Source organism: Pinus tabuliformis, chromosome 2_1 (assembly GCF_031772625.1).
Source record: "Pinus tabuliformis cultivar Carrire ecotype Pingquan chromosome 2_1, CPIR1, whole genome shotgun sequence".
Lineage (NCBI taxonomy): Eukaryota > Viridiplantae > Streptophyta > Pinopsida > Pinales > Pinaceae > Pinus > Pinus tabuliformis.
The window spans coordinates 320,580,089-320,600,349 of NC_142299.1; positions in this window are offsets into that span (position 1 = coordinate 320,580,089).

Genomic DNA, 20,261 nt, shown 5'->3' on the forward strand with positions numbered 1-20,261 from the left:
CGGAGGGTCTAAATTTGTGTAGGATAGATTTATGACAGTAATAGGAATGAAAAGTGGAACATATTGGGAGGGCGTTAGAGAGAAGTTTACCAAGGGGAATTTGAGATGTTAGTTAAAATAAATACAACAATTATTAAATTTTCTCTATAAATTCAAACTCAAACACTTTCCTTTGATATCATTCTATAACTTTTATTGTCCCTCATTATGGGTGGAGTGTCCACTCACAATGGACATTCCAAATTCTGGCACATAATTTATCTCTCTAAAACTTATACAAGCATTATAAATAACAATAAAAATTTACAATTTCATATATATATCACGAGCATAGGCTAACTTATCGACGGAATAGTTTTTTTCATCAGAATTCGACAATATAATTTCAAACAAGATTGTGAATTTTTTGTTATTTAAAATGTATTTTTGAATACATAAATAGATCCACCCTTAAAACCCATGTAATACTTGAATTCGCAGTTGTCTATAATGCAACTTTTTGGAAGCTTTTCTGGTGGGTTTTTCCGATCAAAATCCGGCAGCAATTTATTGGAATCGCAAGTTTGATAGCTAGTTTCTGCACAATCAAAGCGTCCCAAGGGTTTTTCAGGGTGCTGAATCCAAATATACAGTTAAAAAACCATTTTAAATAATACAAATCAAGATTAAACCTCAATTTTTTCCGCCAAATTCTATCGCCAAGATCTCCAAAAAGTTACATTATACCTAACTCCCTTGAATTCTATAAATTAAATAACTTGAACTTAATTTTAAAAACCTACTCTGAAAAAAATCATTTTGATTATAAGTTAGACTTCCCTAATATATATATATATCTATATATATATATATAATTACTTTGTTAGGTAGTGTACAATTAATAAAAGCTATATTTTTGGAACTTCCCGCTATTATCTTATTAAGAATAATCATAAACGAACGAAAATCGAACCACGTTTTGGGTAGTTGAACTTCGAAGGTCTGCAACGCGTAATCTTCGACAGAACAAGTGGCTTCGATTTTCTAAATGTATATAAAAGTTTATTTTTTAAATAATAATATTATAAAAGTTTATTTTTTAAATAATAATATTATAAAAGTTTATTTTTATTTAAATAAAAGTATTCTTATTTAATTTTAAAGTACAATGTATGAGTTTTTGCAACGTATTATGTTCACTATAAGGTTTAATATAATTTAATAAAATTAAATAAATAAATATTTTTTAATTAAAAAGTATTATGGATTTGTGATTGGATGTTTCTAGATTCATGATAAAAATCAAGATTTTATAGAGAAATTATATAGAAAATTTAGGGTTGACGTATTTCAAATCTCTATGTAGGTTCATCATTAGGATAAGGATGGGGAGCAAGATCAATGAACCACTAATTTATACAGAGACGCAACGGTAAATTTCTAATGGTCAAAAATGAAATATAACTAAAAAGATACGTTAAGGGATAAAAAATATTTTATTTATTATTTATTTTTGAATTTAATTTTAATTTAATTTATGGGGAATTCTATGAGAAAACTTGCGTTGTCGCCATGGGTTCCCTCCTCCCCCCATGGTAGCTAATATACTCATGGAGGATTTTGAATCAAAGGCCTTAGCTTCCTCTCATCTTCTGCCTAAGATGTGGAAGAGGTTTGTGGATGACACTTGTGTCATTTGGTCCCATGGTAAGGAAGAGTTGGAACTGTTTTTCCTCCATCTTAACAATCAATCTAGTTCTATAAAGTTCACCATGGAATTTGAAAGTAATGGTAGTCTGCCCTTCCTTGACATCCTCCTCTCAAGGAATGATGATGTCTCTTTTTCTCATCAGGTATTTCATAAGAAAGCTCATACGGAGCAATATCTTCATGCTAATTCTCATAATTTCCTAGCTCAAAAGCTAGGTGTTCTCAACACCTTAGTGACTAGATCTTTAAGAGTTTTTTATGACAACCATCTCAATGAAGAGAAAGCACATCTCCTAAGTGTTTTCTTTAATAATGGGTATAGTAGACACCAATGTACTAAGGCTTTCCTCAGAGATGAAAAGGGTCCTAGTGCTATGAAAGATACCAAAGATCGATTTTCTGTTATTCATCTCCCTTTTATCTAAGGGACCACTGAAAATATTGCGAGGATGCTAAGGAAGCATAAGGTGGCTTCAACTTTTAGGCATTCAAATTCCATTTAGAGCTCCCTTAGATCTGTAAAAGACCTAGTGGACCTCAAGAATATGAAGGGTGTTTACGTTATCCCATGCTCTTGTGATACTCCCTACATTGGTGAGATTGGCCGCTCGATTAATCAAAGGATTCGTGAGCATGCCACTGACATCAAGCATGGTAGGACCCACACCTTTGCTTTGGAAAAGCATGCAGATAAATCTAGGCATCACATTTTCATTGAGGAGGCCTAAGTCATTGCTAGGGTTAGTCATTTCCATCATCGTAAATTGAGTGAGACCCTAGAAATGAAAAAAAGACCCAATAATTTGAATAGAGACGAAGATTGGATTATTAGTAGAAGTTGGGTTGCTATCCTGTCCTCCTAGTTTTTTAGGTTTCTTTTGGGATTTATTTTGTTTGTTTATTTATCTATGTAGGTATTGGTGTTTTTTTATAGTATTTTTTGTAGGTTTATTCTTCATTAGAGTTTAAATTATTGATCCTTCGTGTTTTCTTAAGTATTTTATCCTCCTATTCGTTCTTAACTCCTTTTAGTATTTTTGTTATTTGATTAATGGACCTCATCCCCATATATTATTGTTGACCCAATTTTATTTATTGATTACTTTTCTTTGAATATATATATATTTCTTTTGACTTGTGTATATTTTTGTTTTGTTATATTTGTTTTCCATTAATTATTTTTATTTACTAAATGATCTTGTCTCGATTACGGGCTTGACTCCTTTTCATAATTTTTGACTCCCCTCCTTGTTTAGGGTTTGACTTTGATTTCTTTTTCTTGAGTAATATTTTTTTTTTAATAATATTTGATTTTAATAAATTAATCTAAATATTATTTTTCAAAAACTAGTCATTTAATATAGCCGTTACTTAATAATATATATTTTTAATATATTAATAAATTAATATCATAATTTTAATATTATTGTTCAAATATAGTCGTTACTTGAAATTATGGTCTCTACATTGTTCTCTATTTAAGCCTTTGCCATGGTCTACCTCTTCATCTGGTCCTGATGATGAACCACACTTGCTGGTTTGAAACGCATTGGCCAAAAAATTATCTTATGTGATTTCTACCCAAAGACTTTTTATAACTCATTATGGATCACAAAAGCCTGAATTTAGAAATATAGAAATTATTATAGACTCTAACAATTTCCAATATTTTATTATATAATTTATTAAGATTCAAATGTCTTATCAATTAAAATTATATTAAATATAAATAATGATTTATTAAAAATTATATCTATGTAATAAGCAAGGAAATTATATAATAATAATATTATTAATAAAAACTAATAACATTATATCTATCTAATAAGAAAGGAAAATTATATAATAATATTATTATTAATAAAAACCAATAATTTTTTTTTGTGAGCCGCGTTGGGGCTGCCTGCTACTGCGTCTGTGCTTGTGACAGGTCCGCGTCCAATCTAGGGCTCGCGCCCATGGAGGTGTTGGGCACTCCCCAGGCGCCTCCCCCTCCTCCTCCGCCATCCTCGTCTATTGAGGCCTTTAATCGACTCTTGGCAGGGCTTCCAAAGAAGAAGAACTCAGAAGCTGCGAAATTCGTCAAAAAATTGGATGATATACCTGAGATCTCCCTTCCCCCAGAAACCTCGATCCAGGTTGCATTATCTTTGGCCGAGCGAGCTCTCATCGGCCAGTTCACTGGGCTATGGCCATCCCCCAAAACCACTGAGAGCTGGGTCAACATAAACTAGGCGTCATTGATCAAAGAAAGTGTTACCTCTTAATTTATGGGGAGAGGATTCTTCCTCTTCGAATTCTCTTCAAAGGATGACAAAGATCTGATCTTCCAAAACAACCCCTACTTCATGGGCCCTTAGGGTTTATACCTAAATAAATGGACTCTAGACTTTGATCGAGTAGTGGACGTGCCCAAAGCAGTCCCGGTGTGGGTTAGGCTCCCAAATCTCCCAATTCATTGTTGGAATTGGGACTCTTTGATGCACATTGGAAATGCCCTTGGGAAATTCATAGATCGAGCAAACAATAAGGACCAATATGACTGCGCCAGAATCTGCATAGAAGTAGATCTGGAGGTGGGGCTGCCAGAGGCCATCAAAATCAATGTCGGAAGCTGGACGCATGTGCAGAAACTGGACTATGAGCAACTACCCTTCAAATGCCGGAAATTCCATGTCTATGGCCACTTCGCCAGAGGCTACCTGTCCAACAATGAGGCTGTGCAGGGGAAGGAGGACAACTAGAATCATGTCAAGTGCTCAAAAAATTCTCACAAGACACAAAAGCCGGGAGGCCCTAATGGCAAAGGTCCTCACCAGGCCTCTGCTCAGCAGATCCCGCCCAAGCCTGTTCCAGAAAATAAGTTTGATCCTCTAAGCTCGCAGCTAGAGGACACCCAGGAGGTCGTGGACCAAAAGGTAGTGTCTCCAGATAAAGGTAACCTATCTATCTCTTCCAAGGATGCAAATGTTGCAGAAAGCTCAAAAGGAATCCCTGTCAAAGTCGAGGAAGAGGACCAAGAGTCGGAAGACTTGGAGGAGGAAGGAGAAATAGGTGACTCCCAAGCCTCTGTAAGGAGATCCACAAGCGGCCGCAAAACAGACCGGGAGAAAAGAGAGCAAGAAACGTGCAAGGATAAGTTATAGGGCAGCCAACCGAATCTGGAGAAGTTGTTATCAAAAAAGCCGAAGATGGCGAGAAACCAGTCTCAAGGCTCCAAGGGAGCCCAGCAGAACAAAGGTAAATAATGAAAATAGTCTCCTGGAATTGTAGGGGTATGGGGAGCAAAATCAAGGAAGAGGCCATAAGAAACTTAATAAGAATAGAAGCCCCAAACATATTCCTTATCCAGGAGACCAAGATGGAGGACTTAGACTTCCTCGAAACAAGCAAAAAACTCTGGAGTAAAAGTAAAGCAAAAGTTGTCTCAGCTCGAGGAGCCTTTGGAGGGTTGGGCACTCTTTGGAATGACAGTAAGTTTTCATTAGTATCCGAGACTTCAAATACTCATTGGATGCTGCTAAAAATGTAGCATCTCGTTACTAAACAATCATTTTGTCTCTTTAATGTTTATGTGTCGGTCAATGCTGGAGAAAAAAAGGCCTGTTGGGACTCAATAAGAAGCCAAGCAGACCTTGGGAACCTAGACAACATCATTATTGCAGGTGATCTAAATCTCACGTTGCACACCTCAGAAAAGCGAGGAGGTTGCATTGTGTGAGATCCGACAAGGGAATGGGTAGAGGATCTCCTGCAAGATTGGCACCTGCTAGGCATCAAAGCCTCTTCTGGTAAGTATACTTGGTCAAATAAAAGAGTAGGCCCTGGACACATTGAAGCAAGGCTGGATAGATTTTTTGTTCAAAGTTCCTTTCTTTTGCTTGGATTAGACGCTAGTATGCAAATCCTTTCTTGCAACATATTTGATCACAATCTATCAAGCTTGAACTCCGGGCCCATCCCGATCTTGGCCCCATCCCCTTTAGATTTAGCCCCCTCTAGGTCAAGGAACCCAATTTTTTGCAGATAGTTAAGGAAAGTTGGTCTCAGCGAGTCAATGGATCACCATTCTATGTGTGGGAAGAAAAGCTCAGAAGAACAAAATCTACTCTAAAGTGCTGGGCCAAAACCCTTCCTAATTTAGCAGCTAAAAGGAAAAATCTCAAAAATCAGATAGATGCACATCATTTGCTTTCGGAAGAGGCATATGTAACTAGAGAAATCCTCGAAAAGGAGGTCCAAATCCAACAACACTTTCATAAAGCCTGCTTGGCTGAAGAAGAATTTTGGAGGATTAAGTCTCGCTGCCTTTGGCTCAAAGCGGGAGACAGAAATTCTTCTTTATTTCACAAGTAAGCTCAAGCCAGAAAATGCTTCAATTCCATTGATGAAATCAAGGGAGATACTATCAATCATAAGGACTTTTCAAGCATCAAACGAGCAGCTTTCTACATTTCCAAAATTTGTATAGTGAGGATGTGAATCTGGTTTAGAATTCTTGTCCTCTGGACTGGGTTCCCCCTTCAATCTCTGCTGAGATGAACCACCAGCTAGAAGCTAAATTCACCAAGGTTGAGGTCAAGAATGCTCTCTTTGCCATGGACCCAGACAAAGCCCCAGGACCGGATGGATTCTCTGCCAAATTTCTTCAATCCTACTAGCATATTGTGGAAAAAGATCTCTATAAAATGGTCCAAAAATCCCAAGCCTGTCAAAAAATTGGAGGAAGTACAAACTTTGCATTCCTTGCACTCATCCCCAAGGAGAAAGGCGCCAGCTCCTTCAACAGATTTCGTCCCATCTCTCTTTGCAACACTGGTTACAAGTTGATCACCAAAGTAATAGCTAACAGGCTGAAATATCTTCTTCCCAAAATCATTCCAGAGAATCAAGGGGGAGTTATTCAAGGTAGACAGCTAGTGGACAACTTCATATTAGTTCAAGAGGAAATCCTTTCAAGCCAACAATGCAAGGAAAAAGGTATGGCTATCAAACTGGACTTAGCAAATGCTTTTGATCATGTTAGGCACAGTTTTCTCTTGAATGTTCTGCAAAAGTTTGGATTTGGGGAGAATTTTATAAACTGGATCTGGGCTTGCATCTCGGAGCCATGGATTGCTCCCCTTGTAAATGGCAAAGCTGCTGGTTTTTTCAAAGCCTCAAGAGGACTAAGGCAGGGCTATCCTCTTTCTCCTCCAAGCCTCCGTTCTCAGTTTCCATCTAAACAAGAAAATGCAAGAGCAGGAGATCTCAGGGCTTTGCATTGCAAGAGGAGTCAAAAGCATCAATCATGCCCTTTTTGTAGACGATACTTTGCTACTGGGGGCTGCATCGATCCACTCGGCCAACAGATTTAAAGAAGCTCTTGATGAATTTTATATGGCGTCACGAAGTAGTCTCAACAAGGGAAAATGCCACATTTACTGTTGGAATACTACGCCCAACTTGCTTAGTTCCATTACCAGATGTTTTGGATTCGTAGCCTCTTCAGCTTGGACATATTTTAAATATCTTAGGCTCCCTATCTTCCTTAAGCGGGCCTACAACAGGGATTGTCTCCCCCAAGTGGAAAAATTCAAGAACAAACTCCAGGCATGGGGATTCACTTGGCTTAATATTGCGGGCTAGTCAGTTCTCATCAAAGCTGTGCTCTACAGTCTCCCCTTATTTCAGTTCTCAGTACTCCTTGCTCCAATTGGCATTCTTCAAAAAATGGACTAGCACATACACAATTTCTTTTGGAAGGGAGGCAAACAAAATGAGAGGAAAATCCCTCTTGTTAACTGGAAGACTATCTCCAAGCCTCTAATGGAGGGGGGTTTAAACTTCAAGAACCTTTCCCTTCAAAACATTTCCATGGGAGCCAAACTTCTCTGGAAAATTATTGCGCCCAAGCCTGGTTGGGCCCAATTAGCACTATGGAGGAAATATTTCAAAGGAAAGAGAGTTAGATGCCTGGATGGGCCTGTCCCCCAAGGCGTCTCTCCCTTTGTAAGGCTCTGCTCCAAAGCCGCTCCCTTGATCTGCTCCAATGCTTCCTGGATTCCTGGAAATGGGAGGAATATAAATATTTGGACTGATCGCATCATGGACCGAGATTCGATTGGTGAATGCTCCTCCTTGAATGCACTGCATTGCTAGTTGACTGCTTCAAGAAAATCCACTCTGTGGGATATATCCACGTGGGCTGGGACGCGATGGGTAGGTTGGAATTTTATAGATTTGCTTCCAGAGCTTCTTCAGGAATGTAGCTGCCTTTGTGCTATGTTGAACGGTATTGCTCCCATGCATGTGCGTAGAAGAGACTCGCGTGGCTGGGGTTCACTGTCAGCAGGTTATACCGTAGCTCAAGGCTACGCAAAAATCTCTTTGAGACCGCATGTCCCTCCTGACCCTACTCCTTGGAATGCGGTCTGGCGCCTCTCCTCTCTGCCCAAAATTGACATGTTCTATTGGCTTTTATGCCACAGGAAAATCCTCACTGATGATAAATTGCAGAAACGTGGATTTCATGGCCCGTCCAGGTGTCCCCTATGTAGAGAGAATGTGGAATGTGCCACACATCTCATATTAAATTGTAAATTCACTGTGCAGGTTTGGAGTGAGCTGATGGATTATTGGAACCCCAATTTTGTTCTTCCCATCTCCATAATTGATCTTTTTGCAAATTGGCAGAACAATTATCCTGACCCTCCTCCCAAAAACAAAGTGATTAAAGCGGCTTGGTCTTCCCTTCCTAAAATCTACTGCTGGCAGATCTGGCTAGAGCGAAACAACAGAATTTTTAGAAACACACAACATGATGTCAAGGTGGTAGCGACTAAGATAAAATTCCAGTTAAAATAATGCTTGGGAGATCAAAAAGACGCTTCAAATCTAAATCAGTTAGATACTGTTTGGGGTGCCTCCCTAAACCTGCAATTTCATCAAGCTACCAGAAATATCTCCCCTTCTAAAGACTGGCAAATAAGGGGGAAAAATAATGAAGATTTTCAAGACTAGATCTCCAATCAAAAGGTGCACTCTCTCTTCTTTGACGGGGCATCAAAGGGAAATCCTGGCAAGGCTGGGGCAGGAGGAATTGTAAAAAACACTGAAGGCATATCGACCCACAACTTTGCTTGGGGTCTGGGGATCAACTCCAGCATTCAAGCTGAGGCTTTGGCCCTCTTCCAAGGTCTTAAGTTGCTCTTGAATTTGGAAATCAAGGAGGAAAACATTTTTGGGGATTCTTAAGTGATAATAAAAATAATGGTGACCAACTCATCCCCTTGGGACTTAAGATTGGCAAGACTGATATCTAGAATCAGAAGTTTGGGGAAATTGTTCCAAAACCTGAAATACTTCCATGTATTGAGAGACAACAACAAAGAAGCAGATCTTGAAGCTAATAAAGCTGCCCTTCTCTCTGCTGGGGCAATGATAAGAGACGGGGACGAAACATGGGATCCAATTCCATAATCAGTCAGCTGATATGTTTTACTGCTTGCTATTGAAACAGTTCATTTGTACTTTTAAGCTTGGGCAAATCACAAAAATCGATTCCATAATTGTAGCCAAAAATAGCTGGAAGCTGACCACAAGCTCCATAGCACTTCTGGTTTTCAAAACTATTTGGGCTCTTCTCCCTCTCATTGTAATCTGAAATCTGACATTTAGACCAATCAGTTAATATAATCCATAACCGTTTCTGTCAAAAAAAAAAAAAAAACCAATAAATATAATGATAAAACACAATTCAAACTAAAATCAAAACAAATAAAAGAAAAGAGATATCCTAGAACCGAACACAAACCAACCAAGAAAGGAGAAGGAAACAAAGGAGGGGAAAAAACCCAGGGGGATAAGAAAAAAGAGAAGGGACCCATGAGCTTCCTAACTTCAATCTCGATGGCTTCTCTTAATTTTCGGTAATGGAAATGAACAACCCTCGTGGGGACCTTAGAATCCTCTAAGAAAATATGGTGTTTCATTAATTCAACATGTTTTGCTAGAGCAGAGGAGGGAGTCCTATAGTGTCTAAGTTCTGTTGTGTGCTCCTAAATCCTATGAGAAATGGAACAACCAATCTCTCCAATTTAGGGGGTTCTAGAAGAACACGGAACTAAATAAACACCCTTCATGATTTTGGGATCAATGAGGTCTTTGACGGATCTTAAAGAGTCATAGATGGTTTTTAAAAGCCTAAAGGTGGAGCCAATCTTTTTTTTCCTCAGAATCCTAGCAATCTTGTCAGTCGTCCCCCAGATAAAGGGAATATGGACATTAGAGGCCACCTTAACCTCTTTCTTAGTAGGTTTTTATAATCATTGTAGTATTGTTTCTAGAGATTGTCATTGTGTGTTTGGTGCGAGGATTGCGTCCAAAACTTATAGTGGATATATATATTATGGATATATAATAATGATGATAATAATTGTCTATATCTACTAAAATTAATGTTAGCTTATATTTAATTTCTATTGGGATAGTGCGATTGACGATTATCGTGATATAAAGTCTCTGTAAAATATGTGGGTCAAGGTTCAAATCCCTCTACTAGTCGTGTGAATCGCTCGTTGGCGTGTGCATAGGTTAATCTAGAGGTATAGTGATAGTGGAATTGACCTTGTGTTACTCAAGTATGAGCCTAGTCGAATCATCAATTCCTCTAGATACAAACAAAAAAAACAAACAAACAAAACACAAACAACACACAAACAAAAACTAGAGTTTATATTTATTTATTAGTTATATTAATGTTTTTTTTCCATATGAAAGAAAAGCTTTAAAATTATTTATTTTAAAGAATAAAAAATGTTGCACTTACTCATAAGAAAAGAGTACAAATTTAAAAAATATTGTTATTTTTAAAAGAACAAAAATTTCCTAGAGTTTGATGTCAATTTTTTTATCTTAGGAATTGTTTCTTGCTAATAAAGTTTCTTTCATTTTCTGAGCAAGCTCTATGTACTTTGTGACAAAGTCATAAATTTTATTAGAGTACATAGAAGTTGTTATATCCAATTCCAACGAAATTGATGTACTCCACCATAGGTGCTTTTTACACCAACATGAATATTGTTATAAACTAGTTGTAAGCCAAAGATATATATATATATAGATATATATATATATAGATATATATATATATATATATATATATATATATCTCAAAAAAGTGGACAAATAAAACTTTTTATCAATTGAAAGATGTGGCTAGATATTGGGTTAGGCCCTAAATCCTTGTTTATCTTTGTTATTTTTCTCTTAGTATCATTTTGTCCCCTCTCATGAGATGTATTGAAGTAGTGGAGTGATATTGTTTTGACTCTATGTAGAGAGGGTTCCAATGCTCTGCCCACTAGTTCTTTATACGTTGTAGCTTCTTTTCATTTTGGGGCTCTATAGAATCCTTGAAAACAAAGATAATTAAAATCTCTTAGAGCTTCTTAGATATCTAAACTATTATGTTGGAGGAATGAGGCTTGAGCTTTGGAGGGGAGGATTATATGGTTTCCCTAATAATAATTCATGAGAGTTTATCATATTTTATGTTGTCCAAAAGTTGGTTGAGACAAAAATGACACTTCTCTCTTGTTCTTGAGGAGAATATGCCAAAGCAAAAAAACTATTTTGACTCAAATTAGCATTTGTGTTATGTTGTGGCCAAGAAAAGGGTTGGGATGTTTTTTTTTCTTATCTCAAGATCTTGGGGACTTTATAAAAATCTACTCACTTCTTGGGAGGCTTGGAGAGGGAGACATTTTGGAATTTTTGGATAGTTTTTATTTAATTTGTCATACTCATGGCAATCATTGTGATTTAAAGGAAGTTGTTCATAATCCAAATACTCACATGGGTCTAGTTATCTGTCATTATCTCCAAATCCTCAAAGAAAGTTGTTCATTATCCAACTTCTCACATGGGTCTATATAGCTATTAATATCTCTAAATCTAAGTTGCATGAAACACCAAAATGTTTGAAAGTTTTTGAAATGGGTACGGCTGGAAATGCGACCCCCCAAAAATGCAAATGTCGGGTGAAACGTCATATACGTATATGCATATGTATATGTATATACTTTTTTATTATAAATAAGTTAATAACACATCTTGCAAGAAAAAAAATGAGACACATAAATGACATTTTAGAAAGAAAACCCAATCTATGTTAACTCTCATAGATGATTAAATGATTTAAAATCCAATATTATCATTTATAAATGAAGTTGTACATCCAAGATGCGAAATTAAGCCTTTATACATGAGGCTCTACATCCAAAATAAATATTTATACGTGGCTATATGTGTTAAAAATGAAACATAACATACGTTAATGACAAGTACAATTACATATCTTATAATCCTAATCTTCATTTTCATAAACAAAAATAGAACAAGTTTCTTTTTTAGTAGAACTAGAACATGGATTGATTCAAGATAAATTAGTTTGCGGAGTGATTAGCCATAAAATTTAGTGTTATATTAAATCTATTTTGGCCATTGAGGGGCCCCACAACTTTCTTAGGTGCTTGATTGAGCCTGTAGAAGCAAAAATATGAGGCAAATGGGTCAAAATTGGCCAAAAACAAGGCAAAATTGGGTTGAAACACCATAGAAAAATTTCAGGTGAGTTTCAGTGGTGTTTTGACGTTTCAGGGAGTATCATCCTCATCATCTCTCTCAAGAGTATAGTGTATGTTGTCAATGTATTCCAGATAGTCCAGAGCATCTACTGCTTCTTGGTTCATTTCGTCTTGCATTGTTTCTGTCCATAGGTAAGGAATATCTTCTCTATGTCTAATTTCTTTGATTGGATACCAATCTACATCATGGATAAGTACTGGAGTTTCAAGCATATAACTTACCCAACCATTTGGTGTTTCTATTTCAACAGTGCTTTCCCTTCTCCTGATATAATTGCAATGCAGACTCAAAATTGAATGTTCTGACAGAAATTCTCTACTCAGCATATCTGCGAAATTGTTCTTATCAACTTTAACAAATTCAACATCAAAATTGTACTGGCTTAACTGCATGATCCACCTAACCATAGCATCATCCTCAAAATCACATTTATGAATTGCAAATTTCAATGCCTGGTAGTCTGTCTTAACAGTGAATTTGGTGTAGATAACAAAATCCCTCAATTTTTCTATTCCTAAACAAACTGCTCTGAGTTCTTTCTTCAAACTTGACCAATTCAATTGATTTTTTGCCCATAATCCAGATGCATATTGGCAGATTTCAATCTCACTTTTGCTGCTGGGATTTTTCTGACATAAAACTGCTTCCCATCCTTCATAACTGGCATCTGTCATAATGATTTTCTCCCATTCTTCTCTGATAGGGGAGAGTGGTTGAATATTTCTGACCTTTTCTTTTATTTCCCTGACTGCTTGTGTGCAATCATTATTCCATGGAATTTCATTCTTTTGAAGCCTTTTGTTCAATAATTTCCTTTCTTGTGCACAATGCTTCAGAAACTTTGAAATGTAATTCAGGCTTCCCAAAAACCTTTGCAGTTGAGTTTTGTCCTTGATTTCATCAGGGAAATGATCAACAAAATTTAAACTTCTTTGGATTACAGTATAGGATCCGTACTGTATATTGTAACCCAAAAAGTCTATCATTGGCCGGAATAATTTCATCTTAGATTCTGATAATACTATACCCATTTCTTTAACCCTGCGAAGAAAGATTTTCAAATGTCTGATATGGTCAGCAATATTATCAGAATGAATTAGTAAATCATCAATATATTTCTTCAAGAAACTTTCCATTCCTTCGAAAGTTTCATCCATTATTCTTTGGAAAGCCGAAGGAGCATTAATCAGGCCAAATGGCATGATATTCCATTCATAATGCCCTTCTGGTACAGAGAACGCTGTCTTCCATTTATCATCTTCTTTAATTCCTACTTGCCAGAAACCAGATTTGAGATCAAACTTGGAAAATATTTTGGACTTTGATATCTGAGCAAGTATGGAAGATGGCTTTGGCAAAGGATATGCATCATAATCCAGAATTTTATTTAGAGGTTTATAATTCACAACTAACCTTGGTTTACCTCTGGCAACTTCAGCATGATTATTTACATAGAATGAAAAACATGCTATGGGGCTTTTACTTTTCCTGATAAGCCCTTTCTTCAAAAGATATTTAATTTCTTCTCTGCAGAGTTTCATTTGTTCTTCATTCATTGCCACTGCTTTAGACCTTCTTAATTTTCCACTGAAATCTTTCTTGAGAGGAAGTTCTACCTCTTGTTTCTTAATATGCCAAAAGGCATTTGGATCATCTGAACAACATTCTTTAAACTGGGAAGTGAGATTTGCTATCTCAGAAGCATACTTTCCGCTATCTAGATGTTCTTCTGTTTTCAATACTTCCCTTTTCACTTCCATCTTTGCCAAAAGATTTTCCATTCTTTCAACTCTCTTAATCCTCATTGGAGAATTAGAATTGATAAATGGGAAAAAGACTTCCTTATTATCAAAATTAATAAAATATCCATACCTCTGGGTTCTTGCATCAAATTTTGCTCCATGCATGCTGAAATTCTGAAAAAATGGTGTCCCGAGGTACATTGCACAATCCAGTCCTGGAACAACATGACAAACCAAATGAACTCCTATTTTGTCTGTGAGCAGAACATCGATTTCTGCTTCATGCTTTGTGGGAATGTCTCCACTTGCTGTTATCACCCTTGGACATGTTGTTGGCATTCTGTGATGCATGCCAACTACTGTATCACTTACGATGTTTAATCTGGAACCAGTGTCCATAAGTACCTTCCAGAATTCATACTGGTGTCCAATCTTTACTTTCATTTTTACACAATACATGACATCTCTATTCATGCTATTACATCCAAAATCTGTTCTTGCTACTTCTTCTTCTTCTTATTTTTCTTTGTTATACTGCTGTTGAACTAGCCCCATATGATAGGTCCAATTTTCTGTCTTTCCTGAAATAGGATCTTGTGATGAAGAAGCAAAAGGAGCTTGTGCATTTAGCATCTTTAGGCTTAACTCATTGTGGCTTTCAACACACAATCTTCTATTCTCTTTGATTGTTTTTCTCAATTCTTTTATTACCTGATGCACTGCAGGTAAAGTCTGTGGCAAGTCTTCTCCAAAATCTTCATTCTTAAATTGTCTGGTTAAGGCTTCAACAGAGAAAAGAGTAGCAGGGGGCACATACCCTTTATTTGGAGAATTCTTTGAAGTAGAGGGTGCTTTCTTCAAATGTTCTGTCAGCAAAGATCTGCACATTTCTTTCATTTGCGGATCTGTAGTAGCCATCATTTGTGCAAAAATGTTCTTACTGATTTCATCATAATCAGTCTTCATCATCCTGACTGCATTGCATGTACAAATATCAGGATCATCACAATCACGATATTTACATTCTGTACAATGGGGATCATTACAGAATTCTTCATCAGATGATTCATCTGAATCAACAAAATTAAGTTCATTTTCAGATTCTAAATCAGAAGATACCAATTCATCACAGCTACTAGGAAGATCGAATGAATTTATCTTTCCTTTCTTATTTCTATACTGGACTTTCTTTTTAGAAGAGTCTTTCTTTTTATTTGGACAATTTGGAGCTGTGTGACCTTTTTTGTTACAGTTGTAACAAATTATTTCTCTATCCTTAGAAAACATCTTTGTATGCTTGTAAGGTTTTCCTTTTGGCTTATCTTGGGAGGTCTGGGTATTCTTCTTGAATTGTCTTTTTCTCCTCTTATGCCCCTCAGAATTTCCAGCTTTACCAAGATGCCATTGTTTGCAAAGCTGTTGATATCCATGTGGCTTTTTAGGATTTGTGGCAGCTCTTGCAATCTTCATTTGTGAACATAATTCAACAATGATTGCTTTTACTGCTTGTTTGATTATGCCAAATTTATAGTCCCCAATCTTGCCTGGTAATTTATTTACAATTGCTGAAGAGACCCATTGGGGAAGAGATGCAACAAAAATTTCCTTCCATTTTGGCTCAAGAATGAGATCTGGAGTCAAAGTATGCAATCTGTGAAGGAATTCATTAAAATATTCATCAAAGTGTTGCATATTATGCAATCTCATGGCCAACAGAGTAATAGTTGTAATATCATTGGTTATCTGGGGGAATCCAATGAAATTAACTGTGATAGCATAAAGAAGTTTTCCTATCATATTATTGACAGGCAAACTAGTGACAGGATCTATGTGAGTAGATCCATCTTCATTTTCAACAACTGATCGTTCCCATCCTACAAGGAGATTAGGATCTTTAACTGTCTCAGCTTTTAGCCAAGAATCCAATGTTCCTTCAAATCCTCCTATTATTCTCCTTGTAGCATTGATAGGTCCTATGTCATCTGCATGATAAGTCCTATAACATACAAGCATGGAATGTAAAACAGACATGATCTCAGCCTCTGTGCAATTATCAATATTCCATGAGTAAGTAGCATTTGTAGACCAATCCTTATGGTATTCAGATTTCATAAGATCTCTTCTGTCAGGAGCAGGATTCCAAGTAGTTTCCCATCTTGACCTGGATGATGTAGCATTGACTTGATTTTCATTATCAGGTTGATCCTGTTCTTGATCTGTCAAAGGTAAGTTATTGATACAGGTTTCAAGCTCTTCGATTTGTGGTTCTGCTTCTATTTTGTGAAGAGTCATATCACCAAAGGATGTTTCTGTTTTGTGGAAACTTGTATCAAAACTTTCTTCTTCTTCTCTAGTATAGGAATCTTCATTCATCAGATTAGAAGATTCTGGTTTGTTGGATTCACTAGTTTCTTTAGAATGTTTTATGACAGGATGTGGGCTAAAGAAACTGGGGTTTGCAAACAGAGAATATGGATGAGAAGAGGTGGGTGGTGGAAAGGTTATAGAGCTTGGTGTTCTAATAAGGCTTTCCACAGAAGGAGTAATAGAATATGGGACAGAAGTCTTAGGTTCTAAAAATATAGTTGCTGATTTATAGGTTTCAACCTTAGGCTTCTTTATCAAGGATTCTATCCCTTGAGTTACTTCCCAAACTTGTTTCTTTACAATATCTAGGGAATTACTGATCTTTACTATTTCCTTTCCATGAGCATTGGTAGCATCATGGGTCTTCTTATCAATCTGCCCTGTTTGTAAAGATAATCTGTCAAGACTCTTAGCAAGAGCCTTATCATTTTCTGCCAAAGTATTAACACTGTTATTCAAACAGACTGTATTATAGTCTTGTTTTCTCAAGATACTTTCAAGCATGATCTTCATTTCAGAATTGGCAGTTTCAATATTTTCAAACTTAGAACTGAAAAATTTCTCTAGACTGGATAGAGCTAAATTTGTCCAATTTGTAGCAACAACAACATCTCTTGCTACTAAATTAGGATCATCTACATGAGATGGGAGTAATTTATACAATTTCCCATCTTGACTTCTAATCACAAAATTTTTCCAAGGAGGAAACTCTGTGTCTGTTTCTAAAAGATTTCCATCAAGGAGTTCCCACTTGTGTTTATTTGGGGTCCCAGTCCGCATCATGTTTACTTGGAATTGAGAACATATTTTCCTTAGTAGTTTTTCTCCTTCTATTTGAACAACAATCAGAGATTTGGGAATGTTTGACTTGTTTAACATACTCTGAATCTTTGGCTGAAAAACATGTGCTTTCAAAGGAGGAGGAATTACTACTGGATTTTCTTTCAGTTTTTCTTCTACAAATTTTTCTGGATCCTTGATTTTTTTCTGTTTAGCCTGGTTCCTGAATTGCTTCATCAAGGATTGTTCTATGATATTTGCAGAAGGATAATACCATTCATAGAATGATATCCATTGATTTTCTGCCTTCATCCATTCTTTCCATTTTTCAACATTCTGTCTGTTGAAGGCAGGACGATCATTTTTTGGAAGAAACATTACTTCTTCAAAATACAAATGTTCTTTCTCATGTGTAAAAATATCCCAATTGAACATTTTCTTTTTCCATTGATCATCAGGATCATATGGACTGATTCCTTTAAAGATTTTTAAAAAGGCAATTATCTCTGAATCAGAAGGAATTTCAACATGCCTTGGAATTTTATCAATGGGATTTCTTCTGTATTCAGGAATAGGTGAAGAATCGACATAGCCTAAACCATAGGTAGAAGAACTGGATACAGTATGTACAAGTAGCTCTTCTTGCGGATTAAAAAATACAACCTTTTTGTAATTCTCTTCAGATGAGTCAGATGAAGGAGTGAATCTGATTATGTTTATCCTATGACGGTCTGACGACTCCCCATGTGGAGTTGGCGGTTCTGAAGAAAATTGACAGAATGTCTTGGAGCAGTGTGGATGGTCACAGACTGAACTAAAAGGCTGGGATGAGCTTGGCTGTGAAAACATCCTTCTGATAGAATCATACACTGCTTGATCTATTACAAATTGTGGAGGTGCAGGAGACTGACCAGGATGTAACTGACTGATTGTAGTAGGAATTGCAGAGACAGAAGTAGAGGGTCCACCATGCTGAATTGTGTTAATTCTAGGAAACCGTGTGGTAAACTTTCCATCTACCTCTGTTATTATTGACTATGCAGCAACAACAGGTTTCTTTGTGGGTTTTTCCCAATTAGTTACCCAGTCATCAGGAGGACATAAATCATTTCTGGAGACGTAGACTGGTGCTACTAGATTACAAGATGAATCATACTAGATAAAAGTAACTCGGCCTTCATCTTTATCAGGGGTATGCAAAACAGCAGGGATTGTTGTATTATAGAACCTAACACAGGTAATATAAAAAATGGCCAAATTTTTTGATTTACTTTTGAAATTTTCATACCCAGCAGTCTGGATACCTAAGGTTAGGCATTGTAGGACATTTGGGTCGTCAAGTGCAACAGAGAAATCTGGAAAAACATCATACTGTACTGGGCCTTCAGCAAGACTTGTTTCGATGCCTCCTATCATAGCCTGTGTAAATGTGGTCCATCGATTATCAAATAGGGCTGAGAACACATAGGCTTTTTGTCCTTTTCTGTGTAATGCATTCAGTCCTATCCTCACCATCCCCAGATGGACATACTGGTAGCCAGCTTTGAGGGCTGATTTTATATGTTTGGCTTCAAGGAGAGATATAGTCAACATAGCATTCAAAGTTAAATCTGCTTTGATGGATTTTTCTTTGATTTTGATTTGACTAAGGGCCCGGAAATTAAAAGAGGATAGATTTCTATATACATCATGCGGAGAAACTGGTGGAAGTTTCCAATTAACAGAAGGATCTGTTTCTTCTTGTTCTATGATAGCAGAATTACCAGAAGTAGATTCAGATCTACATAACCCTTCTAATGCAGATTTTGATTTTTGTTCATCTTTCATAGTTCTAAAGTGCTTAGATCCAAATATAGAATCAGAAGATTCAACAGAAGAATGTCTAGGAGCATCCATTTTAGAATAGATAAATACCCGATCAAAAGTCTTGCAGAAAATGATGAGAAGAATTACGGTCTTCTTCTGAACGAGAAATTGCGGAAAATTCTCGTCCAACGTCTTCAATGCTCTCCAACGCCAACACCGGCAACAACGAGCTCGAACGCTATTCAGGACTCAAGCGAATTTTTTCACTCAAACAATATCTCACAGCAAAATATCAACTCAAACAATACTTGGCTCTGATACCATCTCTTACAGGACCTTTAACAAGCAAATGAACACAGCAAGATTGCGGAATTTTGAACTGGAATTTTTATTATATGGATGCAGATATTACATAAGAAAAAATCTCCTTACAGAGATTGACTGTCTACGCATTCACCGGACTTTATACCGTTCTCAAGGAACAAGTATTACCGGAAGCTCCTGGCAATAGACAGGCTCTGCCTCAGAGATTACAGACAAACTCTCAGACTTTCCTAATGGTTCAGCCACTTTAGGTTCTCACCAGTGCCGAGCACACTGATGCGCAGGCTTCCAAACCAGACTCTAAGACTTACAAAACTCTTCGTGATGCAAGCAGATCAGACACAAATGTCCGCAGATGCAGAGCAGGAAAAGTTTATGACTCTAAACTCTCTCGACCCGAATGAATCTTACTTCGCAGCTAGCTCTTATTTATAAGCTGGAAGGGAACAAACATTCATGAGTGCGCTATGTACAGACTGATGACTCAAAAACACAAGTACTCAGACAGATCTGAGTAGATCGCCGAAAGCAAGATTCGGGCATAGGACACTATCGTCCTATGTTATCTCGTCCCTACTCTTTATCAGAGAGCCTGAGGCATGTGGGGACCGAATCTTAGTACCAACAAACTATTTACACAGAGGAAATTCATCAGTGAACCCTCGAAAGACTTAACATGTCATAAAAGATGAGATTTGCAAATCCCATGGTTTGTACAAAGTGGAGATTCCAGAGCGAGGGAATCCACGAAAGCTCGTCCGGTACCATAGTCGGCCAGAAAGACGTCACTCAATCCATAGTATAGTATTCTATCTGCGGATGTGTATAATGTTGATATCTGAATCTTTCAATCAGAGAATTATTGAAGTATTGTACTGTTATTTCTTTCTCCGATTCCCACATTTGTGAAATATTTTGGTTGGG